Source organism: Hevea brasiliensis, chromosome 13, assembly GCF_030052815.1.
Source record: "Hevea brasiliensis isolate MT/VB/25A 57/8 chromosome 13, ASM3005281v1, whole genome shotgun sequence".
In the NCBI taxonomy this organism is placed as follows: Eukaryota; Viridiplantae; Streptophyta; class Magnoliopsida; order Malpighiales; family Euphorbiaceae; genus Hevea; species Hevea brasiliensis.
The window spans coordinates 52,770,613-52,795,577 of NC_079505.1; the positions used below are offsets into that span (position 1 = coordinate 52,770,613).

Below are 24,965 nucleotides of genomic sequence, written 5' to 3' on the forward strand. Positions count from 1 at the left end.
TTAGGAATGGCTCCATGTATTTGGTTGTGAGAGATATTTAAATAGAAAAATTGTGCAGACATGTTCCCATAACCAGTAGGGAATATTACTTGAAATTTTTGAGTTTGACAAATCCACTGCAAGTAAATATTTTAAAGAATGAAGCCATCTTGGAAATTGTGGGCTAATAACCCAAGAACTCAATCCTAAGAATTCAAGATGATCAAAAGGTGGAATCTAGTTTGAACTAACTTTCAACCTCAAATGATTCTCAGAAGCATCAAATGTTATCAATTTTGTGAGGTTTGCGAAATGGATTTCAGAAACATTACCCTCCAATAAATTATAAGCAATATCTAGCTCCCCCGCATTTAAAAGTGCTCCAAACCACTCAAGGAGAGTTCCAGAAATGGAATTAGCAGAAAGACGAAGGCTGGACAAATTCCTAAAATGGCTGGGATGATTAGTCAAACGACCAAATAATTGACAACCATCTAACTCCAATGACTCTTGCCCATTTGAAATGCATCCTAATAGAATCTCAAGAATATCACTTATGTCTTGGTTTAGCTTAACTCCTGATAAAGAGAGGAACCTCAAATTGCAAAGATTTTTGAATGATCTTGGAATTCCTCCATCAAGTTCAAGTTCATTGTATGACAAATCAAGGCTGGTGAGAGATGTAAAGTGTGCCATGGCGCTAGAAATTTTACCTTGAAAGAAATTGCTACCAATACAAAGGAGCTCAAGGTGTCTACAATTGTATAACCAATTGGGTATTGAGGAATTCACAAGGGTATTGAGGAATTCACAAAGTTTCGAGATAAATTAAGTTCCTTCAATGAAGTGATATTTTGAGGTTCAATAGAAATCGGACCTTCAAAGTTATTTAAGGCCAAATTAATAGAAACTGGAATTCCAAGATGAAAAAACCATTTGGGAAGTGAAGAATTAAAATAATTTGATGAGAGGTCAAGTTTCTGGAGTGAAGTCATATTTTGAAAATCTTTAGGGATTGGTCTTAAAAACTTGTTATAGCAGGTTAGAGAGATTTTTATAAAACAAAATTGAAGTTCAAGATTTTTTAGTAATAAATTAAAGTTAAGGGATGAAAGTGAAACAAAGGATAAAATTTAAAGATGAGCTATAAAAATTAACTATAAAGAGCCATTGTAGTTACTATTAATATGGGATATATACGTTAATTTCATGAAAATTTATTTAACAAAAATAATTTATTTTTTGTTATTTGGTAAAAATGTTATATAAATAAAAAAAAATTATTTCAAATCATTTTGATTTTTTTTTAAGATGGATTGGAACGTGTGAAATCACATGAATACTATAACAAAGATTGAGACCAAAGGGCAGCTTGGTATGTGAATATAAAAACTGTGTAAATATTAGAATTTATTTTAAAAAAAAAAAGACAAAATTTTCATACACTATCGGGGAAAGATCCTTTCAATTTCACTTTTCCAAGAAATTTTCCAATATTATTAAGGATGGAAAGTCCCACTATGATTTCATTGTCACGACCCAACCTATGGGCCGGACCAGCACTAGAACCTGGGCCAATCTAAAGCCCCCGAGGCCCGTAGTAAGCCTAGTTATTTCTTAACCCAATCCCAAGGCCCATATTGAGCCCAATTTCAAGAAAACAACAGGACAGAGTCCGGCCGTAATAGGGACCACCTAACAGAGAGTTTTTGACTCACCTGACTAGTAAACACAATATATATCAATTTGGGGAGCTCAGCTCACCCTTCACATACTCAACATTTCATAAAATCAAATGGGAGCTCAGCTCCCTCATCCAATCCAATCATACATGCATCTAATAAATTTACAGATCCAACACGGCATTATATTACAGACCCAATTCAAATAAAATACTTCTAACACATGCGGAGTTCTAGAATTTAGTAAAGTTATACAAAACATAACAAATATTACTAAATGACCTGCGAAGGAGAGAGGCAGGTTAAAACTCAACAAGAAATCTCCTGTATCCTGGAAAAATAAGGTGAACAGGAGTGAGCGTTCGACTCATAGAGTAAAATATTGATTTTAATTACAATTTCTATAGTTATCTAAGGCTAATGTATCCTAAAGAGTGGAATGCAACACCTTCATAGTTTTCATACAAATCGCATCATGAATAACAAAAAGGTAATTTAGAGCACTCACACATCCATATAATATTCAAACAGTACATATATGGTAGCTGATCCCCTATACAACTCTCTTAATCCAACAACTGCCAGCGAGTACATCTAAAGCTGGACTTTCGCTTAATAGATAAAATGCGGGGGCTAGCGAGATCATTTTGAGTCGTGCCTACCTCAACTTATCCTTAAAAGGATCAAGTCCTAGCAAGTCAAGCTCCAGCTGTGTCTACCCATCCTGTCCATATCCAATACCACACATCACACGCACACCAACACACGCACACTGCTCCAAATTACCATAAAAGAACATCCATATCATTTCATCAATTAAGAATGTAATATAAAACGTGCCTAGTGTTTAACTACATAGATATGTATTTATAAGTGATACATGGGTATGCCTGAATATATAATAATATTGAAATTATAATTAAAATCAATATTTTACTCATAGACGTGAACTGAGGTAACTGTGGCGGCTGGACGGAGGAGAAAGGTTGTCCCGACTCACCTGATAATTTCATTATAATTATTTAATATAATTGACTCAATATAAGCTTAAAAAGAACCAAAGACACTCTAAGTTGTGCCGAAAATTTGACAGAGTTTCCCTTATACCTAGAACCTACCCAACCTGCAAAAGGATTGAAAATATACTTTTATATCTTAAATCACACAACCATATCTCAATCACATCACATGGCCCCTCCTGGGCCTATCCAAACAGTCAACAACTATAGTTTTGAAAAATTACAATTTAGTCCTTACAATTAATCTTTTTTACAAATGTAACACCCCTGATTTTTTATATATTATTATTGGGCTTCGTGTAGGTATCCTCAATTCGCGGAAATTCGACAGTTGTCCGGATCTGTGAATTTCCGGCCAGACAGACTAGCTACCGGAAAAGTCTCCAAATTGGATCGAGGTTTTGGCTACCCCACCATTGTCAGGCATCCCGAGCGCGTTCCCGAAGTCGGAATCGGCAAAGGTAAACCCGAACCTTGCTTTTTCGTAATTTTCTAGTGCTTAAATAGGATTAAAAATCCATAAAATATTCGTGGTAGCTTAGAAAATTATGATTCTTTTTGCAATAGCTTAGTAATATTTCTAAGGATCATGCGTAGTTTTATAATTTTTAGAGCTTATTTGAGCAGTTTTGCAAAAATGATCAATTATAAGGACTAAATTGAAATTTTACATATTGTGATGAATGATTGATTTGATGGGCCCAGAGGGGGCTGTGTGATGTGATTGAGTTGTGGATATATGGATTGTGGATATAGAAGTGTGTTTTGAGCCCTTTTGCAGTTGGGTAGGTCCTAGGTATATGAGACTCACGGATTTTCTGCACGACTTAGGACGTATTGGGTCTTTTCTTGATTTGTATTGAGTCATTTGTATTAAATAATTGTAATATAATTGTCGGTGAGCCGATAGCCTTCTTCCTCCGCCCACCGCCATGATTGCCAGTCAAGTCTGTGGAGTAAAATATTAATTTTAATTGTAATTTCGATATTATTATATGTCAAAGATGCCCATGCATCACTTATATGCATATAATTATGTAGTTAAACTCTAGGCACGATTTATGTTGCATTGATAATCTAAAGTGCCATGAATGTTGTTGCGTAATTTGGAGCAGCGTGCGTTGGCGTGCGTGTGATGTGGTGTGGACTATGGATAGGACGGGTAGTCACGGCTTGAGTTCTTCGGGACCCGATCCTTCGAGGTAGTCACGGCTTGAGTTCTTCTGGGACCTCGATTTGGTTATTAAGTGGAAGTCCGAGTGAGTTCTTCGGCACCAAAGTTGGATTTAAGAGAGTCAGATAGGGGATCAGCTCCCATATATTATGATTGATGTTACAGGGTGCGTGAGTGCTCCAAATTTACCTTTTTGATGTTATGATGTGAAAATGTTGTTGATGTTGCATTTCACTCTACAGGGTGCATTAGTTTTAGATAGTTATAGAGATTATGGTTAAAATTGATATTTTACTCTCTGAGTCGAACGCTCACTCTGTTCAAAAATTTTTACAGGCCACAGGAGGATATTTTATTCAGGTTAACTCGCTTTCTACTTCGCAGTTGTTTATCAATATTTGTGTAATTTTATTTACTCCTAGAATTTCCGCATGTGTTAGAAGTATTTATTGATTATGGTCTGTAATATTATTATCATGTTGGACCAGAACGTATAATGATATGCATGTTTGATGGATTGGATGAGGGAGCTGAGCTCCCATTTATTATTATGAGGATATGAGTATGTGGAGGGTGAGCTGAGCTCCCCAATTGAGTATTTATTGTGTTTACAGGTCGGGTGAGTCGAAAACTCCCCGTTGGAAAGTCCATTTTATGGCCGGACTCTGTCCGTTTGTTTTCTTGATACTGGGCCCAAATGGGCCTTAGAGTTGGGTTAATGAACAGTTAGGCTTACTACGGGCCTCGGGGGCTTTAGGCTGGCCCAGGTCCTAGTGCCGGTCCGGCCCATAGGTTGGGTCGTGACAAATGTGGTATCAGAGCTTAGGCTCCAGATTCATAGGGAAAAATTATCTAAGTGTTGGGAATAGTCTACTAGGAGTCACATGCGAGTATAGGATTACATTTCGCCTTTTCCTGTAATTCTTTGTTTCTAGATTCTACGTTATACCTCGGGAATATAAGATTACCTCAGTTAGTGTCTTGATTTTCGTGGAGTACACAGAAATGTGAAATAGAGTTAGTAGACATGTGAGATCTATCATGAGGATACGTACTCCAAGAAATGTTATATTTTTGTCAGTATGGGTTTAAATGGTGTGCCCATTTCGTGTAAGACACGAGTACATAAAAGTGAGTCTTAAAAGTACAGTGCCCTAGATAAGGATGAGGATACCACTCTGGCGGTCATCGAGATGACCCGTCGAGAATAAGTTTTTGATAATATAAGATTCAGTAGACATAAGAAATTAGGAGACCTAGTCCTGTGACGATCGTAGTAACTATACAATGTTCTCGATGTCTGCTCTGTAAATTGCACCGACATGAGATTATTGTGTAGAGCTGCGTGCATCCCCGTGGTGCTCCATAATGAGGGTGTTTGAGATGGCTTCTGTTTTGGTACAGTTATGCCAGAACAGAGTTCTATATTTGCAGAGGAGTTGGGAACTCCTGGCTAAGAGTCTAGAGTTAGAATATTGAAAGGTCACAGTTGGGTGATAACTAGAGTCAGTGACTCAGTTACCCCAGCATGAGCTAGAGTTACATCAAGAGTTGCCATCAGACCAGAGGTTTCGGACTAGTTGCAAAGTAAAGGTGACACTTATAGAGTGAGAATAGTATCCCTTGTGTGTCTCAGTATGGAATAAAGTACAACTCTACTACCTAGAGAAGGTCGAAACTATGAATTGATGATTTATAGAGCTATGATATGATAAAAGAGTCATTAACTTGACATGGTTCTGGCAAGGTGGTAGATGTAGTACCTTTGTTGCAGCAAGTTAGGATATAGTCCTATCTTTTCAGAATGGATCGAAGGTTATTACTGATAATGATGACTTATGGAATAGTGTCCCAGATGGGACTGTAGAGTGTGGTAGAGAGTAGTTGGCTATGGTATCCTGGAGAGGATACAAGTTCCATTATAGGAATCATATATAATCAGATCACGATGGATGTAAATCCTTTGAATTGGATGACGGGTTTGGGTGCCCGAAATCTTAAGTTTTGGAATTGAGTAAACATGGAAAATAATAATAATAATAATAATAATAATAATAATAATAATAATAATAATAATAATAATAATAATAATAATAAATAAAATTACTGCAGAATCAGTTCTCGAGGTAGTAAGGGTATTATGTAAGCTAATGGATAAGAATAGAGATCATACAATAAAAGTATGATTTGTAATTTCTTTGAGTTCCTTTCTAATTTCAAATTATTCAAAACAATAGTATAATCTAATTATAATAGTGTTAAGAGTAATAAATTAGCGAAGATAAATCACAGAAGGCCAATGGATAAAGAAAGTGCAGAATGAAAGTTTGGGCAATTGATTGCAGATGCAATATAATCTAAATGCTAGTGGAAGTACTAGCTAGAGTGGTCAAAGGACCAAATCTGAGTATCAAAGACATATATGATAACGCGATAGAGACTCGAAAGATATAGTTAGCAAGTATAGCTATTATGTTAGGAAGAAGAATGGAACCAGGATAGAATAGTCAAGTTCTATTTTGGGTAAGACAAAGGAAATAAATGAAAGGACAACCTAAAGAGCGCATAATAAAAGGAACAAAGTTAAGATATAGGATAGGCTAAGTGTTATTCTTGGCAAGGAGAATGACAAGGATGGAAAACCCAAAATGGGACCACATTAGTGAGAAAAGTGATGGAGGTATGGAATACAATAATAATGAGTAAATGTTAGAAGGTGTGCGATGGTATTGCGGACTACCTAAATAGGTAGAGAAAGAGAAGTTAGTAAGCAGTAAGTTGAATAAAAGTCAGTCTAAGGGATCAAATAGGTATGATGAGAGGAAAAGAATGATAGATAATGACACATAGGTTTTAGGTTAGACTTTTGAGATAGTGAGAAGGTAGTTAGAGGTTCGTTATGAATGTCAGGCAAACATTTTTAGTGTGATCAACAGAATCACTTTGTAGTGAAGCAATAACGACAGGACAATAGTAGGGGTAGAACGAAAAGTGACAAGTCTGGATGGTTATAAATCACTAGAAAGTTCAAGGATCAAATTAATGACCCTAGATAAGGGTGGAATTAGTGTTGGAAGAATTTATTAGTGAGAGAAATCTTTCAGGAATCAACAAAAGTTAAGGGCACAATAAAAACGATGATAGATATGAATCATAGGTCGAGTATAAGTAAAGTTAATAAATTATAAAATATTATGTCAAGAAGGAAAATGGTACGGTAAAGGGTTCATGCAGATGATACCTTATAGGTAGAGCATAATTGTGCTAGGAGATGGTGAAATTTGGAGAGAAAGACCAAGAAACTTAGGTGAAACGTTATAATATGACAATCGGGTGTAGTTGAATATAAGAGGATATTTTCTTTCTTTTCAAGTTTAGCTTGTGCTTTTGGTTCTAGAAGGTTATATAAGGAACAGAAACTGAGTCAAGGAGACCTAGTTATTGAGAGTTTAGTAGGCACAAATTCATACATAATTTCCTGATATGAGAATGACAGTAAGTGCATACCTAGTATTAAGTATGAAAGGACGAAAAGAGTAATGACAGGAGTTAAATTGAGTTAGCTACTAAGGCTTGCAACTGTTTTAAACTATGAGATTGAGGAAGTACTATTTATGGTTGAGATTCAATAGATGAAATTGTTGCTGATGGGTAATTTGAGGTTGAAGTTTAGAAAGCTATGGGCAGTATATATGATTATATTAAGGAGAATGAACACGTGAAGTATCTTGTTTGGAATTAAGGCATGACACATATTTCCTAAAGCCGTGTTAGTTCAGATGGAACTTATAGTTTATGGGGCTCATATTCATCCAGGATAAGCAATTTCCTACTAAGGCTGATAGGGAATGATAATGTTCTGATAGTTAAGTTGGAAAAAAGGGGATACAAGAAAAAAAAAAAATTTCTATGAGTAATTATAAGTGTTACATAAGGTGAAGAATGTGCTGGTAGGAGTAAATCATAGGGTTAGAATTCTTGAAGTAATGAAACTAGTATTCAAGATAAGACTAAGAAATAAAAAGAAAGTTAAAGTTGATGATGGGATAGACATCTTTGAAGGAAAAGGTGTAAGGATGAGATAAGACTAAAATTAAGGAATAAGTACAGCAGGTTGAAATGATACCAAAAATACCAAAAATAGGAAAAGGGAAGTGGATAAGATGCAAAGGACAGGAAGAGAGCTCGATAGAGTCAGTTATAATGATGAGGATAAGGAGTGTCTAACCACTGCCCCTGTGTTAACACTACCTATGAGCGGTGAAGGATACACCGTGTACTGTGACGCCTCCAGAGTTGGCCTAGGGTGTGTTTTGATGCGGAATGGAAAAGTAGTGGCTTATGCTTCAAGGCAGCTGAAGAGGCATGAGCATAACTATCCCACCCATGATTTGGAAATGGCGGCTGTAGTCTTTGCACTAAAAATCTGGAGACACTACCTGTATGGTGAAGTGTGCGAGATATACACCGACCATAAGAGTTTGAAGTACATCTTCCAACAGAGGGATTTAAACTTGAGACAGAGGAGATGGATGGAGCTTCTGGAAGACTATGATTGCCCCATCCAGTACCACCCTGGGAAGGCCAATGTAGTAGCAGATGCTTTAAGCAGAAAATCTTCTGGCAGTTTGGCGCACATTTCAGCAGAGAAGAGACTGTTGATTCAGGAGGTACATGAGTTGATGGATCAAGGTTTAATCCTAGATCTTTCAGATGAGGGGGTATTGTTGGCTCACTTTTCAGTGAGGCCAGACTTGAGGGACAGAGTTAGAGTTTCCCAGCACAGAGACCAACAATTGATGAAGATTATAGAAAGAGTACAGCAAGGTGAAGGTGGTGAGTTCGGATTTGCCAATGATGGCGCCCTAGTGCAAGGTTCTAGGATATGTGTGTCCGATGTGGACAACCTCAGGAATGAAATCATGCGAGAGGCACACTACACACTGTACAGTGTCCACCCAGGTTCCACCAAGATGTACCATGATGTGAAAGATAGCTATTGGTGGAATGGCATGAAGAGAGACATAGCAGACTTTGTGTCCAAGTGCTTGACTTGTCAGAAGGTGAAGTTTGAACACTAGAGACCGTCAGGGAAGCTGCAAGAGCTCCCTATCCCAGAATGGAAGTGGGAAATGATCACTATGGATTTTGTGACTGGGTTGCCTCGTACCACGTGAGGATATGATTCGATATGGGTAATTGTAGACAGCTTGACCAAATCAGCTCACTTCTTACCTGTAAAGACTACATACTCTGTGGCACAGTATGCCCGGCTCTACATTCGAGAAATAGTCAGATTGCATGGAGTTCCGGCTTCCATAATATCTGACAGAGGGCCCCAGTTCACTTCTCGGTTTTGGAGAAAGTTGCAGGAGGCACTTGGCACACAGTTGAACTTCAGTACGGCTTTCCACCTCGCATGCACGGACAAATTGAAAGACAATCCAAACATCTGGAAGACATGCTTCGCATGAGTGTTTTGGATTTTGGAGGTCTATGGGATGATCACTAGCTTTGGTGGAGTTTGCCTACAACAGCTTATCACTCCAAAGATAGGAATGGCACCCTATGAGGCACTATATGGAAGAAAGTGTAGGTCTCCTCTGTGTTGGACAGAAATGGGGGAAGCGAAGGTGCATGATGTAAACCTAGTGCAGTACACTTCAGAGATAGTTCCTTTAATCGAGCAGTAGCTTGACTTTTCAAGAGGCGGAAGAGTTATCACGGACCAGACGGAGGGATGTGGAGTTTGCGATGGCGACTATGTATTCCTTAAGGTTTCTCCAATGAAGGGAGTCATGAGATTTGGAAAGAAGGGCAAGTTAGCACCTCGGTATATTGGACCTTTTGAGGTTACTGATAGAGTTGGAGCAGTTGCCTACTGGTTGGAGCTACCACCCAACCTCTCTCACGTTCATCCCGTGTTTCACATCTCCATGCTCAGAAATACATTCCCGATCCTTCTCATGTCTCGCAAATGGATGTGATAGAGCTAAAAGAGAACTTGACATTTGAGGAGCAACTGTAGCCATAGTGGACTACCAAGTGAGGCAGTGAGATCAAAACAGATCCCTATGGTTAAGGTTTTGTGGAGGAGTCGATCGGTGGAAGAGTGCACTGGAGTTAGAACGGGACATGCGTAGCAAGTACCTTTATCTCTGCTCAATGTATAATCATGTGCTTTATTCGCCTTGTGTAAAATTCGAGGACGAATTTTCTACGTAAGGGGGAAGAATGTAACACCCTGATTTTTATATATTATTATTGGGCCGTGTAGGTATCCTCAATTCGCGGAATTCAGCTTGTCCGGACTGTGAATTTCCGCCGAACAGACCACTCGGAAAAGTCTCGAATTGGATCGAGGTTTTGGCTACTCCACCATTGTCGGGCATCCCGAGCGTTCTCAAGTCGAATCGGCAAAGGTAAACCCGAACCTTGCTTTTTCATAATTTTCTAGTGCTTAAATAGGATTAAAAATCCATAAAATATTCGTGGTAGCTTAGAAAATTACGATTCTTTTGCAATAGCTTAGTAATATTTCTAAGGATCACAAGCGTAGTTTTATAATTTTAGAGCTTATTTGAGCGCTTTTTGCAAAAATCATCAATTATAAGGACTAAATTGAAATTTTACATATTGTGATGAATGATTGATTTGATGGGGCCAGGAGGGGCTGTGTGATGTGATTGAGTTGTGGATATATGGATTGTGGATATAGAAGTGTGTTTTGAGCCCTTTTGCAGGTTGGGTAGGTCCTAGGTATAAGGGAGACTCTGCCGGATTTTCGGCACGACTTAGGACGTATTGGGTCTTTTCTTGATTTGTATTGAGTCATTTGTATTAAATAATTGTAATATAATTGTCAGGTGAGCCGGGACAGCCTTCTTCCTCCGCCCAGCCGCCACAGTGATTGCCGTCAAGTCTGTGAGTAAAATATTAATTTTAATTGTAATTTCGATATTATTATATGTCAGCATGCCCATGCATCACTTATATGCATATAATTATGTAGTTAAACTCTAGGCACGATTTATGTTGCATTGATAACTGTTAAAGTGCCATGAATGTTGTTGCGGTAATTTGGAGCAGTGTGCGTGCGTTGGCGTGCGTGTGATGTGGTGTGGACTATGGATAGGACGGGTAGTCACGGCTTGAGTTCTTCGCTGGGACCCGATCCTTCGAGGGGTAGTCACGGCTTGAGTTCTTCGCTGGGACCCTCGATTTGGTTATTAAGTGGAAGTCCGAGCTGAGTTCTTCGCTGGCACCAGGTTGGATTTAAGAGAGCTGTATAGGGGATCAGCTCCCATATATTATGATTGATGTTACAGGGTGCGTGAGTGCTCCAAATTTACCTTTTTGATGTTATGATGTGAAAATATTGTTGATGTTGCATTTCACTCTACAGGGTGCATTAGTTTTAGATAGTTATAGAGATTATGGTTAAAATTGATATTTTACTCTCTGAGTCGAACGCTCACTCCTGTTCAAAAATTTTTACAGGCCACAGGAGGATATTTTATTCTGGGTTAACCTGCTTTTCTACTTCGCAGGTTGTTTATCAATATTTGTGTAATTTTATTTACTCCTAGAATTTTCGCATGTGTTAGAAGTATTTATTGATTATGGTCTGTAATATTATTATCATGTTGGACCTGTAAACGTATAATGATATGCATGTTTAATGGATTGGATGAGGGAGCTGAGCTCTCATTTATTATTATGAGGATATGAGTATGTGGAGGGTGAGCTGAGCTCCCCAATTGAGTATTTATTGTGTTTACAGGTCGGGTGAGTCGAAAACTCCCCGTTGGAAAGTCCATTTTATGGCCGGACTCTGTCCGTTTGTTTTCTTGATACTGGGCCCAAATGGGCCTTAGAGTTGGGTTAATGAACAGTTAGGCTTACTACGGGCCTCGGGGGCTTTAGGCTGGCCCAGGTCCTAGTGCCGGTCCGGCCCATAGGTTGGGTCGTGGCAACAAAAACTACCCAAATGAGCTTTAAAAATTTTAAAATTTTGCTCTGCGGTCCTTAGCAATATTAATAAGCTAATACAAAAGGAATTATAATTTTCTAACTACCCACAATTATTTTATAGATTTTTAATCTAAACTTGAAACCTAATAATTAAGGAAACTTAGGGTTCGGGCTTACCTATGCCAATTCTGATACTAGAAACGTATTCGGGATGTTTGAAAATAATAGAGTAGCCTATAATATTGACCCTGTTCTGATATAGCCTAGGCCGCCTGTTTGTTCAGCCCGAAAATGCAGACCCGATTGATAGTCGAATTTCCATGAATCGAATATACCTACGTGAAGCCCATAACACAGGAGTTAGTATATAATTCTTACAAAATTTATTAAGCTCATTTAATGCCCGAAAAAATACTACGAAGTTCCATGGGACTCATTGGAAAACGATGTTAGAAAATTTTAAAATGGGTATTGCCGCGAAGCTCTCGTCGAGGGGAGCACTCTGGTACTCTCGGATTTTTCGTGGGGTTCACAGTTTGTGAGAAATCTAGCCTAAACGTCAAAATGAGCTAAAACTTCTCGGGCAAAAATTAGACAAATTGCTTGATGGATTTTTGTGTTCTTGGTGTCTATGGAAAGCTCTTGAGGTGCAGATAGGTTTTGGGACAAGACCCGATTCAATTGGTAGTCGAATCGCCTGGAATTGGCCTTGGAAGCCGAAACAATGCGCTCGCATAAAGGGAGCTTTGGCATGATTTTTCGGCTAGCTGGGGTGTCGACCGGCGGTGGGGAGACGTCTTGGAGGTGCGCTGGCTACCGGGGAAGGCTGGGTTGGTGGCTGGTCGGCGAGGTGAGGAGGGAGGAGAGAAAAAAGGAGAGGGAAGGGAGGGCAACAGGCACGACACTGGAGAGGGGAGGGGAAAAGGGGAAGAGGCCGGTCCGACCCGGTCCGGTTCGATTCGGCCGGTCCAATTCAAAATACCCAAAAAGTGAATTTTTACTTTGCCTTGGGACTAAAAACGAGGCCCAAAAATTTCAAAAAGCTTAGAAAATTTTATAGAGTCCAAATATATTTTATTTTTGCCACGTGGACTTTAAATTAATTTTTAAAAGTCATCAAAGTTTCACATTTTCGGAAAATCAAATCTGATTCTAAAAATTTAGAAAATTTCAAAAAAATTCTCAAAATATTTGACACAATAAAATATTAATATTTACATATAAAATAATTTATTTAAAAATTATGGGTGTTACATTCTTCTCCCCTTACAGAAAATTCATCCTCAAATTTTACACAAGGCAGAATAAAGAAACATAATTATATATTAAACAGATAGCGGTACTTGCTACGCATGTCCCGCTCTGACTCCCAAGTGCATTCTTTCACTGATTGGCTCCCTCACAAAACCTTAACCATAGGGATCTATTTTGATCTTAGTTGCTTCACTTGGTAGTCTACTATGGCTACTAGCTACTCTTCAAATGTCAAGTCGTCATTCAACTCTACTGTATCTGGTTGCAGCACATGAAAAGGATCAGGTATGTATTTCCTGAGCATGAAGATGTGGAGCACAGGGTGAACATGAGAAAGGCTGGGTGGTAACTCCAACCAATAGGCAACTACTCCGACTCTGTCAGTAACCTCAAAAGGTCCAATTTATTGAGGTTCCAACTTGCCCTTCTTTCCAAATCTCATAACTCCCTTCATCGGAGAAACTTTCAGGAATACGTAATCGCCTACTGCAAACTCTACATCCATCCGTTTGGGATATGCATAACTCTTCTGCCTACTGAAAGCCATTTTCAATCGTCCCCTAATTAAAGGAACCATTTTAAAAGTGTATTATACTAGGTCTCCATCATGCACCTTTGCTTCTCCCATTTTCATCCAACACAGAGGAGACTTACATTTTCTGCCATACAGCGCCTCATAGGGTGTTATCCTAATATTGTAATGATAGCTGTTGTTATAGGCAAACTCCACCAAGGGTAGCTGATCATCCCATTAACGTCTAAAATCTAGGACACACATGCGAAGCATATCTTCTAGTGTCTGAATTGTCCTTTCGAACTGCCCTTCTGTTTGAGCGCGGAAGGCGGTACTAAAGTTTAACTGCGTGCCAAGTGCCTCCTGCAGCTTTTTCCAAAACTGAGAAGTGAATTGGGGCCCTCTGTCAGATATTATGGAAGCAAGAACTCCATGCAATCTGACTATTTCTCGAATATAGAGCCTAGCGTATTGTGTAACAAAATAGGTGGTTTTCACAGGCAAGAAATAAGTTGATTTAGTCAGACAATCCACAATTACCCATATCGAATCATATCTCCGTGTGATATGAGGCAACCCAGTTATAAAGTCTATGGTAATCATTTCCCACTTCCACTTTGGGATAGGGATCTCTTGAGGCTTTCCTGATGGCCTCTGGTGTTCAAACTTCACCCTATGACAGGTTAAGCACTTGGATATAGAGTCTGCTATGTCTCTCTTCATGCCATTTCACCAGTATTTATCTTTCACATCATGGTACATCTTGGTGGAGCCTGGGTGGACATTGTAGAGTGTATAGTGTGCCTCTTGCATGATCTCATTCCTGAGGTTGTCCATGTTGGGCACATATATCTTGGAACCTTGCATAAGAGCACCATCATTAGCAAATCCAAATTCACAACCTTCACCCTGTTGTAATCTTTCTATAATCTTCATCAATTGTAGGTCTCTATGCTAGGAATCTCTGATTTTGTCTCGTAGGTCTGGTCTTACTGAAAAATGGGCTAATAATACCCCCTCATCTGAAATATCCAAGATTAGACCTTGATCCATCAACTCATGTATTTCCTGAATCAACAGTCTCCTTTTTGCTGATATGTGCGCTAAGTTGCCAGAAGATTTTCTGCTCAAAGCATCTGCTACCACATTGGCCTTCCCAGGATGTTACTGGATGGTACAATCATTGTCCTTCAGAAGCTCCATCCATCTCCTCTACCTTAAGTTTAAATCCCTCTGTTGGAAGATGTACTTCAAACTCTTGTAGTCGGTGTATATCTCGCACACTTCACCATACAAATAGTGTCTCCAGATCTTCAATGCAAAAACTATAGCCGCCATTTCCAAATCATGGGTGGGATAGTTTTGCTCATACCTCTTCAGCTACCTTGATGCATAAGCCACTATCTTTCTATGTTGCATTAAAATACACCCCAATCCAACTCTCGAGGCATCACAATACACAATATATCCTTGACCACTTATAAGTAATGTCAGTACAGGGGCTGTAGTTAGGCACTCCTTAAGCTTTTGGAAGCTCTCCTCACAATCATCTGTCCAAATGACTGATACATTCTTCCGAGTTAACTTGGTTAGGGGAGCTGTTATTCTGGAGAAATTCTATACAAAGAGCCTACAATAGCCAGCTAGGCCTAAAACTTCGTGACTTCGCTGACTATCAGGTCTAAGCCAATCAGTTACTGCTTCTATCTTCTTAGGATCCACTTGAATGCCTTCACTAGAAATTATATGTCCCAAGATTGAAATGCTTTCAAGCCAAAATTTGCATTTTGAAAACTTGGCATACAACTGATGCTCCTTTAATGTCTACAACACCATCCTCAAATGCCAAACATGCTCCTCCTTGGTCTGAGAATACAGCAGAATGTCATCAATGAAAATAATGACAAGCAGTCCAGGAATGGCCTGAATACCCTATTCATTAAGTCCATAAAGCCCACTGGTGCATTAGTGAGTCCAAAAGACATCAACAGGAACTCATAATGGCCATATCTAGTCCTAAATGCTGTCTTTGGCACATCCTCATTCTTGATTCTCAACTGATAGTAGCCTGACCGTAGATCTATTTTGGAAAAGAATCTAGCCTCTTGGAGCTGATCAAACAAATCATCAATCCGAGGAAGTGGGTACTTGTTCTTCATAGTCACCTTGTTTAGCTGTTTATAATCAATACACAACCTTAAGGACCCATCTTTCTTCCTCACAAATAGAATAGGAGTGCCCCAGGGGGAAGTACTTGGCTAGATAAAACCCTTGTCCAGAAGCTCTTGTAGTTGCTCCTTCAGTTTATTCAATTCTACTAGTGCCATTTTGTAGGGTGGCATTGATATGGGGTTTGTGCCCGGCACAATATCTATGTAGAATTCTATTTCACTCTCCGGTGGCAACCTTGGAAGCTCCTTAGGAAAGACATCCACAAATTCTCTGATAACAGGAACATCCTCCATATTAACACCTTCAATAGATTTCTCTCACCAATGCCAAATACCCCTGACATCCACACCTCAACATCTTCTTAGCACTAATTACTGACATCAAGTTATATGGAGCCACAATCCTGTCACCATCAAAGCTAAACTCTTCCACACTAGCTATATGAAAGTATACATTTTTGTTCCTGTAGTCTAAAGTGGCATAATGAGTTACCAGCCAATCTATTCCCAAAATTACATCAAAATCCATTACTAGTAGAGGAGCTTAGTCTGCTGGGAGAATCCTTCCATCCACTACCACTAGGCTACCCGAAAAAACCATATTCACGTCTATGTTGTCACTAAGAGGGATAGCTACAAACAAGGGGCATTCTAAAATTGTAGGGTTCCTATTCAATCTCATAGCAAAAATGGAGGAGACAAATGAGTGCGTAGCACTCGGATACATGTTAATTTTTTTTTTAATTTATATAAATAAAATTTATTAAAATAAAAAATATGACGCGAAAATATTAATTAGAAATCTTATAAAGGTCTATTTTCATTTAATTTTTTTTTTACAATAAAAAAGTTTGTATAAATACCCGATTACGAGTCTTTGATGTAAAATTAATTTTTCTTCGATAATACAAAGACTCTATACGTATCCACACTCAGACTAACATTTGCTATCAACTCCTCAAACAATGAAATTTGTCAAAAATTATTGGAATTCTTACTCTAAATTCTCTTCAAATGAAATCAGCTCCAGAAATAATTATTTCCGCCTAACTTGGATTTTTAGTCTACGATGGATTTTTGCGCAGCTACTTTTGTCAAAGCAAAAACCTTTTTCTTCTTGACATAACACTTGGATGAGACATGCCAGCAACTTTTCTTTTAGGCAGTTTTTATAGCTCTTCTTCGAGTTTGCCTTATTTTTCATTCGTTCCTTAATTTTAATTTATTATTAAAAAAATTTTTAAATTTTAATTTCTTTTTTAAAATTCATCTGATTTGTAATAGCAAATTTTTAGATTAAAAAAATTTCTCTAAATTATAGTATAATATTTACAAATGCAGATTTAATACTTTTCAACAAGGATATAACTTTCTCCTTGTCAAAAAATGGATCATTATGATAGAATTGATATTTTTATGATAAATCTATATGATGATTGAAACTACTGATATTTTTTGAATGTGAGAGAAAATAAGGTAAAAAAATAATTTTATTATTATTTTTAATATGAAAAACCGTTATAGCTAGTTAGAGAAATTTTTGTAAAATAAAATTAAAATTTAAGAATTTTTTAATAATAAATTGAAGTTGATGAATAAAAGTGAAATACCAGAAAAAGCTCAAGAACAGGTTATAAAAGTTACCATTTCTTTTTGCCTTTTGTGGACAAAAATCAACAAATGAATAGTGTATAAAGTACTTCACAGAAAAGAAAAATGGCTTCCTATATATATATATATATATATTCTCTCATTTCCCACTCCAAATAGGATTTCCAATAAATTTTCAATGTCAAATTAACTTCTTAGTGCTAGCAATGAATATAATTAACATTCCTTTTGGATTATTAATTTCTAATTATTTGATTAAATTAAATTCTCTAACTTAATTATCAAATAATAAATTAAATAATTCATTAGCAAAAATTAGAACACTTGTAAATGTGCGACTCCATAAGTTCAATACTAAGGGGGTGTTTGGTTTACCTGTTGGGTGCAGCTAATAGCTGATAGACACCCAAACAGATAAATTGTAGTGTTTGGTAAGTTTAAAAAAATAGAACTGATAGCTGATGGGCAACTGATATGATGCCCATCACCGCGATTGTATCACTCTATTTTTAGAAATTTGTTTCATCATCCGATAATGATCGATTTTATTTTTATTTTGACCATATTATCCTTTTTTATTTAACTTGAAAATTAATATTATTAATATTTTTATTTTTTTATTTGTAATTTTAATATTTTAATTAACGTATTTCAACTTTGTTAAAATATTTTTTATTAATAACATAAAATATAAAATATTTATTTATATCCAAAAACTTAAAATTAATTATAAAATTTTCTATTAACAATAATAATTATTTTATTATTTTATTTATATTTTTAAAATTATTCAACTATCTTAAAAAATAATTATTTTCTTATTTCAATAATAAAATAAATGATATAATATAAAAAATTAATAATTATATATTTATTTAAATAATATAATATATTAATTTAATAATTATATATTTAATTTAATAATAGAATAAATAATATAATGTAATAAATTTATAATTTTATATTTATTTAAATAATAAAATAAATTATATGATATATACCATTATTAGTCATTTCACATATTAACAGCAACAGCTAAATATAATTTTACCAAACACTTAATATAAAGCACTATTATCATAAGTTATCATTGTCACTATTAGCTAACAAAGAATGACTATCACTAACAGCTATCAGTTGTATTCAACAGTTAATCCAAACATGCACTAAGCCGGTAATAAATTAAACACTTTTGATTTATTAATTAAGGTTAACATCGAGTAACACTCCTTAACGACTAGATAGCATGAAGTAAAATTATTTATTGTCAAGAACCTTCAGAAGAATAATGTCCTTCTATCATTTACAGCTCCAGGTTAACTCTGGTGTATGATTTAATTGTCAAACTCCAATAGGCTACCAACCATATATGTTTGATATCAATCATAACCGACTAGTGAACGACCTAAGAAACTCATTTCTTCATTCATTCAATTACCCTAGTCAACATCTTAATTAGTTGCTATAATTAATGACAATATAGAGCTCAAACTCATTCCCAAGAGTCGATAGATTCTTTCTTGATCGATCATTAATTCTACAAGTATTTAATTATACCCAATATCCTTTCAACTAAGCACCCTAGGGCATTAGAATCAGAGTATAATATATATCTTGTTAATTACTATGATGATCTCAAGTCAAAGAAATTCTTTACACTATAATTTTCATGAGAATATCCTATTGACAATTTAAAGGTAATATTAGGTATGTTCTGATCAATTGAGTCGATTCAATGATCATATCTCCATGTGTATCATCTATATATGAGATTTATTTAATGATATCAACTAATCTCTATCCTTTAGGGTTCATTTATAATAGATCATTTGCAATAAAAGATTCTAAAAGAATTCTCACACAATCATGTATAAATTCTATTTCTTTTAAAATGAAAAATTTTTTAAATTAAAAAAAAATGAATTCTTTTCGTTCCAAACATGAGAATTAGTAAAAAAAAAAATCAATTGAATTAAAATTTTGCAAAATTTTATATTCCGAACAAGGGGATAGAGATCATCACATATATATTACTAACCGGATCATTAATGTCCTAATCTTAATGATATAAGAACAATTTAGATTAAATAACTAAGAACTTGGCTCACATTACAATGATCTCCATTAATATGTCAAGTCTTTGAATTTAATCAAGGACTTTATTACATGAATTTAATTAATCAATTAATCAAATAATTAATATTAGATTTCGTTTATTTTGTTGAAAATAACTTATATATGAAAAATATTTTCCATAAAAAATATTTTCTAAAAAAATATTTTTTAAAAAATATTTTTCATTACAATTTTAAACTAATGATACATATGCGTTTATGTTACAGCTATCAGCTAATAAAACCTATTATCAATTATAACTATCAGTTATATCCAACAATTAAATCAAACAAGCTAAGATGCAAGCCAGTTTGAAGGATCTTTGAGCTCATGATTGAACTTCAAAAGAGCGTCTCTCTCGCTTGGAATGCTAACAGAATTGAAGTGTACATAGCAGAGGCCAACACTAATGGTTGCAATCCAGAGGAAAGAAATTGTAAATAGAGCACTCATTGATTTTTCCATGAAAATTCAGTTTGGTGCAACAACTTTGCCAATGGGATGCTATTTATAGTGCTCTACCTTGCATGGTTTGGCATAATTTGGATAACTGATATTGTTAATTTGGTAGCAATATCAATATGGAGGCCCAAAAAAAAAAATATTGTTATGATTTTTAAAAATTTTATTTCTGATAAAATTATAGAATTAATTGAGACGAAAACAAATATGGTGTTAAATTACTTAAAAGTCCTCGATTTAATGATTCACTTTCCGATTTGGTTGCAATCCAGTGGAAACACATTGCAAGTGCATGCACCAGTGCCACTCATTCATTTTTCCATGGCCACTAGAATAATAGAACACAATGTGTTACACGCCTAAGTCATCATGCACTACAAGAAATTAAAAAAATAATCACGAAAAGTACTGATCAAATATGTCTATATTTTGTTGGTAATCAAGATTATAGACAAATTACCAACGAAATTTTTTTGTTCATAAATTCTAGCGTAAGTAATTTTTACTGACAAAAAAATGTTATCACTAAATTTACTGACGATTTTTTTTTAGGTAAATTAGAATATTTTTTGTAGGTAATTTCATGGGAGATTGCATGCTTATAAATTTTCGACTATTTACCGACAATATTTTTCGTTGGCAATTACCGATGACAATAAATTATCGTAGGTAATTACTAATAATAACTTTTTGTAATTAATTTTTATTCCACATTTTTTAATTTAATTTTTAATTTAAATTAACTTTTAAATTTAATTTAATTTAATTTTAAATTTAATTTAATTTAAAATTTTGAATTAAATTTAATTTTTAATTTATTGTTTTTTTTTTAAATTTTTATTATTTTTAAATTAAATATTAATTATTTTAATTCAAATGTAAAATTATTTTTTAATTTTTTAATATTTAAATGATTTAAAAAAAAAAAACTAGTGGGGTCTAAAGTAGGCGCCACATAGTGGCTATGCCATAATTACTCTATCTTGGGGAGTGGTTTTCTTTCTATAGAGAAACTTAATGCTTTCATATTTATTCATAAACGATGTGAGAATTTCACGCTTTTTGTGATTTACCGATGAATTACTGATAAAATTGAAAGAAAAATGCTACTAAACAAGCTTTAAGGTGCAAAGTTAACAATTTTAAAATTTATAACCTTAGGTTTCATATAACATACATAAACACTTTATACCATTACAAAACACACATAGTTTTGGTCATAATTAATTGCTAACAAGTCTACTTAGCCATTAGGAAATAAAATCCCCAAATTCTAATAAGTTAGGGTTTGGAGAATTTTTTACCCCTAAGGCGCAGAATCATAATTCCACTACCTATTCCGGGAAGTAAAGACTATCAAGTGCTAGCCCTCTAGCTTGTCCACACAAGCCCTTAATCAAAGCTCCCTTGATCAAACCAAAAACTCTTAATCCTTGCTCCTTATGGTTCAGCCAAGATGGACTAGAGATAAGAAGAAGATTTTCTTGGTTTTCTTTCTTTGGAAGTGACGAAAAATGCTTTCTCAAGATTAATTCAAGTGTATTAACACTTAACACTCTTAAATTGAGCAAAGGAAGATGAAGAAAAATTCTCTCTGGTGGGAGAGATAAATGGCACAAAGAAGAAAGAATAAGATAATAAAAATATCTTCTCTTTTCTTCCTTTTATATTTATGTTAATTTTCCTTTAATTAAAATTAAAATGACAAGTGTCCAACTCTCATTCAACTCTTGAATAAGTTTTCATCTTATGATTGGTTCATATGTCATTCCTTTAATCTCAATTAAGAAAATTAACCTTGATTAATTAGTATTCTAAATACTAATTAAACTATTTAATTAACCATTAATTAATTAGAATTTCCTCCCATTTTTTATCAAGTCAAAGTGGTCAAAATTGTCAAAATTTGACAAGTCAAACTTGTATAAATTTTGACTAAGTCCATAATCTTTCATATGCTTATTCATTCAAGTTTATATTTAAATACTTTAAATATTAACTTGAATACTTTCATAGGCAAATTTAGTTTTAAGTCATGTTAGAAACTTTGTAATCTAATTACAAACTAAATTTATTAATTCAATTAATTAATTAAATCATTTAATTAATTAATCAAATTAATCTTGCTTTGATCAAGTTGCTCTTATGTGTGTGACTTACCAGGTTCATTACTAATTGGCAATGAGAATAATATTAACTCCTTAATATTATTGGAACCATTCCAACTTAAAATAAAATTTCCTTTTCATTTAAGTTTTTATAAATCATGGTTGTCATCTAGCATAATGTACCATGACTACCCAACTAGTTCTGAATTAATTCTTCAATTCATGAACCTTGATCATACGTACCATGCACTAGAATCTTTTCGTTACAAAATCTCAATTCCAGCTAGAGTCATGGTTTATGTCAAACTTTTTTGCTTGGAATCATATATCCTCTTTTAATTCCAATTCTTGATTAATAAGACTTTCCTATCAGAAACTCTTTTCTGACTAAGTCTATATGTCCTGGCTAGGAACTTGAATTCATCAAGAACAACTAAATGGACATAGGATTTTATCCCTATTTACTTAGGGTAACGGATCCCATCTTGACTAACACCTATCTCCATATGTAATTAGTCGAAGCCAACACATACCAATATACGCATACATAGTACAAGTATGAAAGCAGTATCAAACTCAAACTACCTATATATAAGATAATTATGTTATCTCAGGTCAAGGGATTATATGTACTAGTATGATCTAGATGACTTTATATTGACAAGAGTAAACTCCATATACAAGTCATTTTGTGTCACCGATTCGCCATTTATCTCATAAATGCCTATCATGTTTGTCTTATGGCATGAGACTCACCATTCCATCCCATTAGTATCTCATACTAATCCATGGATACAAACATAAGTGACAATCAATCCTGATAAATCATGCCCAATGAGATTTCCTTGATTGTGAACTGAATTTATAATATCTTGTGCTACAATGTTTTATCACTCATATTCTTAACAACTTAAAAATAGAACATCTAACAAGATATTAAAGGATTTTTTCAATTAAATTCAAACCATTCGAATATAAATGAAAAGAATAATTTCCATTAAATGGGAATAAATATTTACATGATACAATACAATGATATACTATAGGGCATACTACTAACAAAAATATGATACGTTGATAATTACATACGGAAATTTTTCGTAAGTAAAATTTTTTAAACTTTTTAAAATTTTTCATTTCTATTTTTTTCTTAGTATTACCGATAAAAATTTTTCATAGGTAATTTATTTCAAAAATTTTATTTTCTATTTCTTTCATAATATTATCGACAAAATCAAGTTCGTTGGTTATTACCGACGAAAAATTTTCGTAGCTAAAATTTTTTAAGTTTTTAAAAATTTTTCTTTTCTATTTTCTTTTTAGTATTACCGACTAAATATGGTTCATTGGTAATTACCGATGAAAAATTTTTATAGGTAATTTATTTTAAAAATTTTATTTTCTATTTCTTTCTTAATATTACAGACAAAATCGAGTTCGTTGGTAATTATCGACGAAAAATTTTTGTACGTAAAATTTTTTAAGCTTTTTAAAATTTTTCTTTTCTATTTTCTTCTCAGTATTACCGACTAAATATGATTCGTTGGTAATTATCGATGAATAATTTTTGTAGGTATTTATTTTAAAATTTTATTTTTTATTTTCTTCTTAATATTACCTACAAAAAATGATTTTGTTGGTAATTACTGACAAAAAATTTTTATAGGTATTTATTTTAAAATTTTATTTTTTATTTTCTTCGTAATATTACCTACAAAAAAAAAAGTTTGTTAGTAATTGCTGATGAAAAATTTTCGCAAGTAAAATTTTTTACATTTTTGAATTTTTTTAAGTTTTCTTTTTAATATTACTGACTAAATATGAATTAGTCAGTAATTACTAACGAATCTTTTCATCATTATTTTTTTTAATTTGGTCGCTAATTTTGCCGCCAATATTAGGCACCACTTTTACCTACGAAATTGCATCGCCGATAAAGAGTTCGTCAGTAATCGGTCGGTAATTTCATTGGTACAAATTAGTTTAAATTTTATTTTATTTTTTCGTCAGTAAAGCGTTAGTAAATTACCAATGAAATTCTATGGTTAGTAATTCTTGCAGTGATGAATTTTATGACCAAAGTGTAACTTTAGAATTTGCAAAGCTTGCCTTAGTTCAATAGCAAAAAATATATCACTCATATAACAGAGTCAAATTTGAATAATTAAAGTGTAATTTTATTGCTTTTGGAAGTAGTTTTTGAATTTTTTTTATTCAATTTGATTATTTTTTATTGGGTTGCCAATTGATTTAAAGTGCTCATATAACAATAACATGAAGAGACTCACATAACAAATGCAAAGAATCTTGCTAATGGCCGGATGCTTTTTTACAATTCTCTACTTGCAATGTTTCTGTATGAGAGGATCCCTTGATTTTTCAGGCCCACATGGAAATTTACAAGAATTTTAAGAATTGAAGGTCCACTATAACTAATTTAGTGCGGAAAATTTTTCCAAATTGATGGCCAAGTAAGATTCTATTGCAAGCCTATCTTTACGTGGTCCAATGGTTGAAGACACATCATTCATTTGACAGAGTTAAGTTCAAATCTTCACTTTTCAAATATTTCTACTAAAAAAATTTAAAAAAAAAAGAAAGTGTTGTACGTCAATCTTTTTAAAATTTTGGCACTACGATTTGCAACCGATAGATTTCAAGCCATTTAATTTTGACTCAGGTTTAAATTTAAAATTTTATAATTTCATTGGCAAACTCTAATACTACTAATTTAAAACTCATTAGTTAACGTATAATGCAATGTTAATCATCTAATAGTAAATTAATTTACATGAGTTTACTACTTTAGGATTAAGAAGTTTTAAGTTTAAGCCATATTAGCCTTTGTTACGTTATCATCAACGGGGCTTAGTTAAGTTTTTCTGACTTAATTCTTAATAAA

The 24,965-nt window shown here is 34.4% G+C and overlaps 1 long non-coding RNA gene across 1 annotated transcript; it reads left to right on the forward strand.

Annotated features, from left to right (window-relative positions):
* The first annotated feature begins 2,941 nt into the window (after positions 1 to 2,941).
* LOC131171881 (uncharacterized) lies at positions 2,942 to 11,574 on the forward strand. The gene is made up of 2 exons (XR_009142530.1): positions 2,942 to 3,141; positions 10,721 to 11,574. It is a non-coding gene; the product is annotated as an uncharacterized LOC131171881 (long non-coding RNA).
* The last annotated feature ends 13,391 nt before the right edge of the window (positions 11,575 to 24,965 follow it).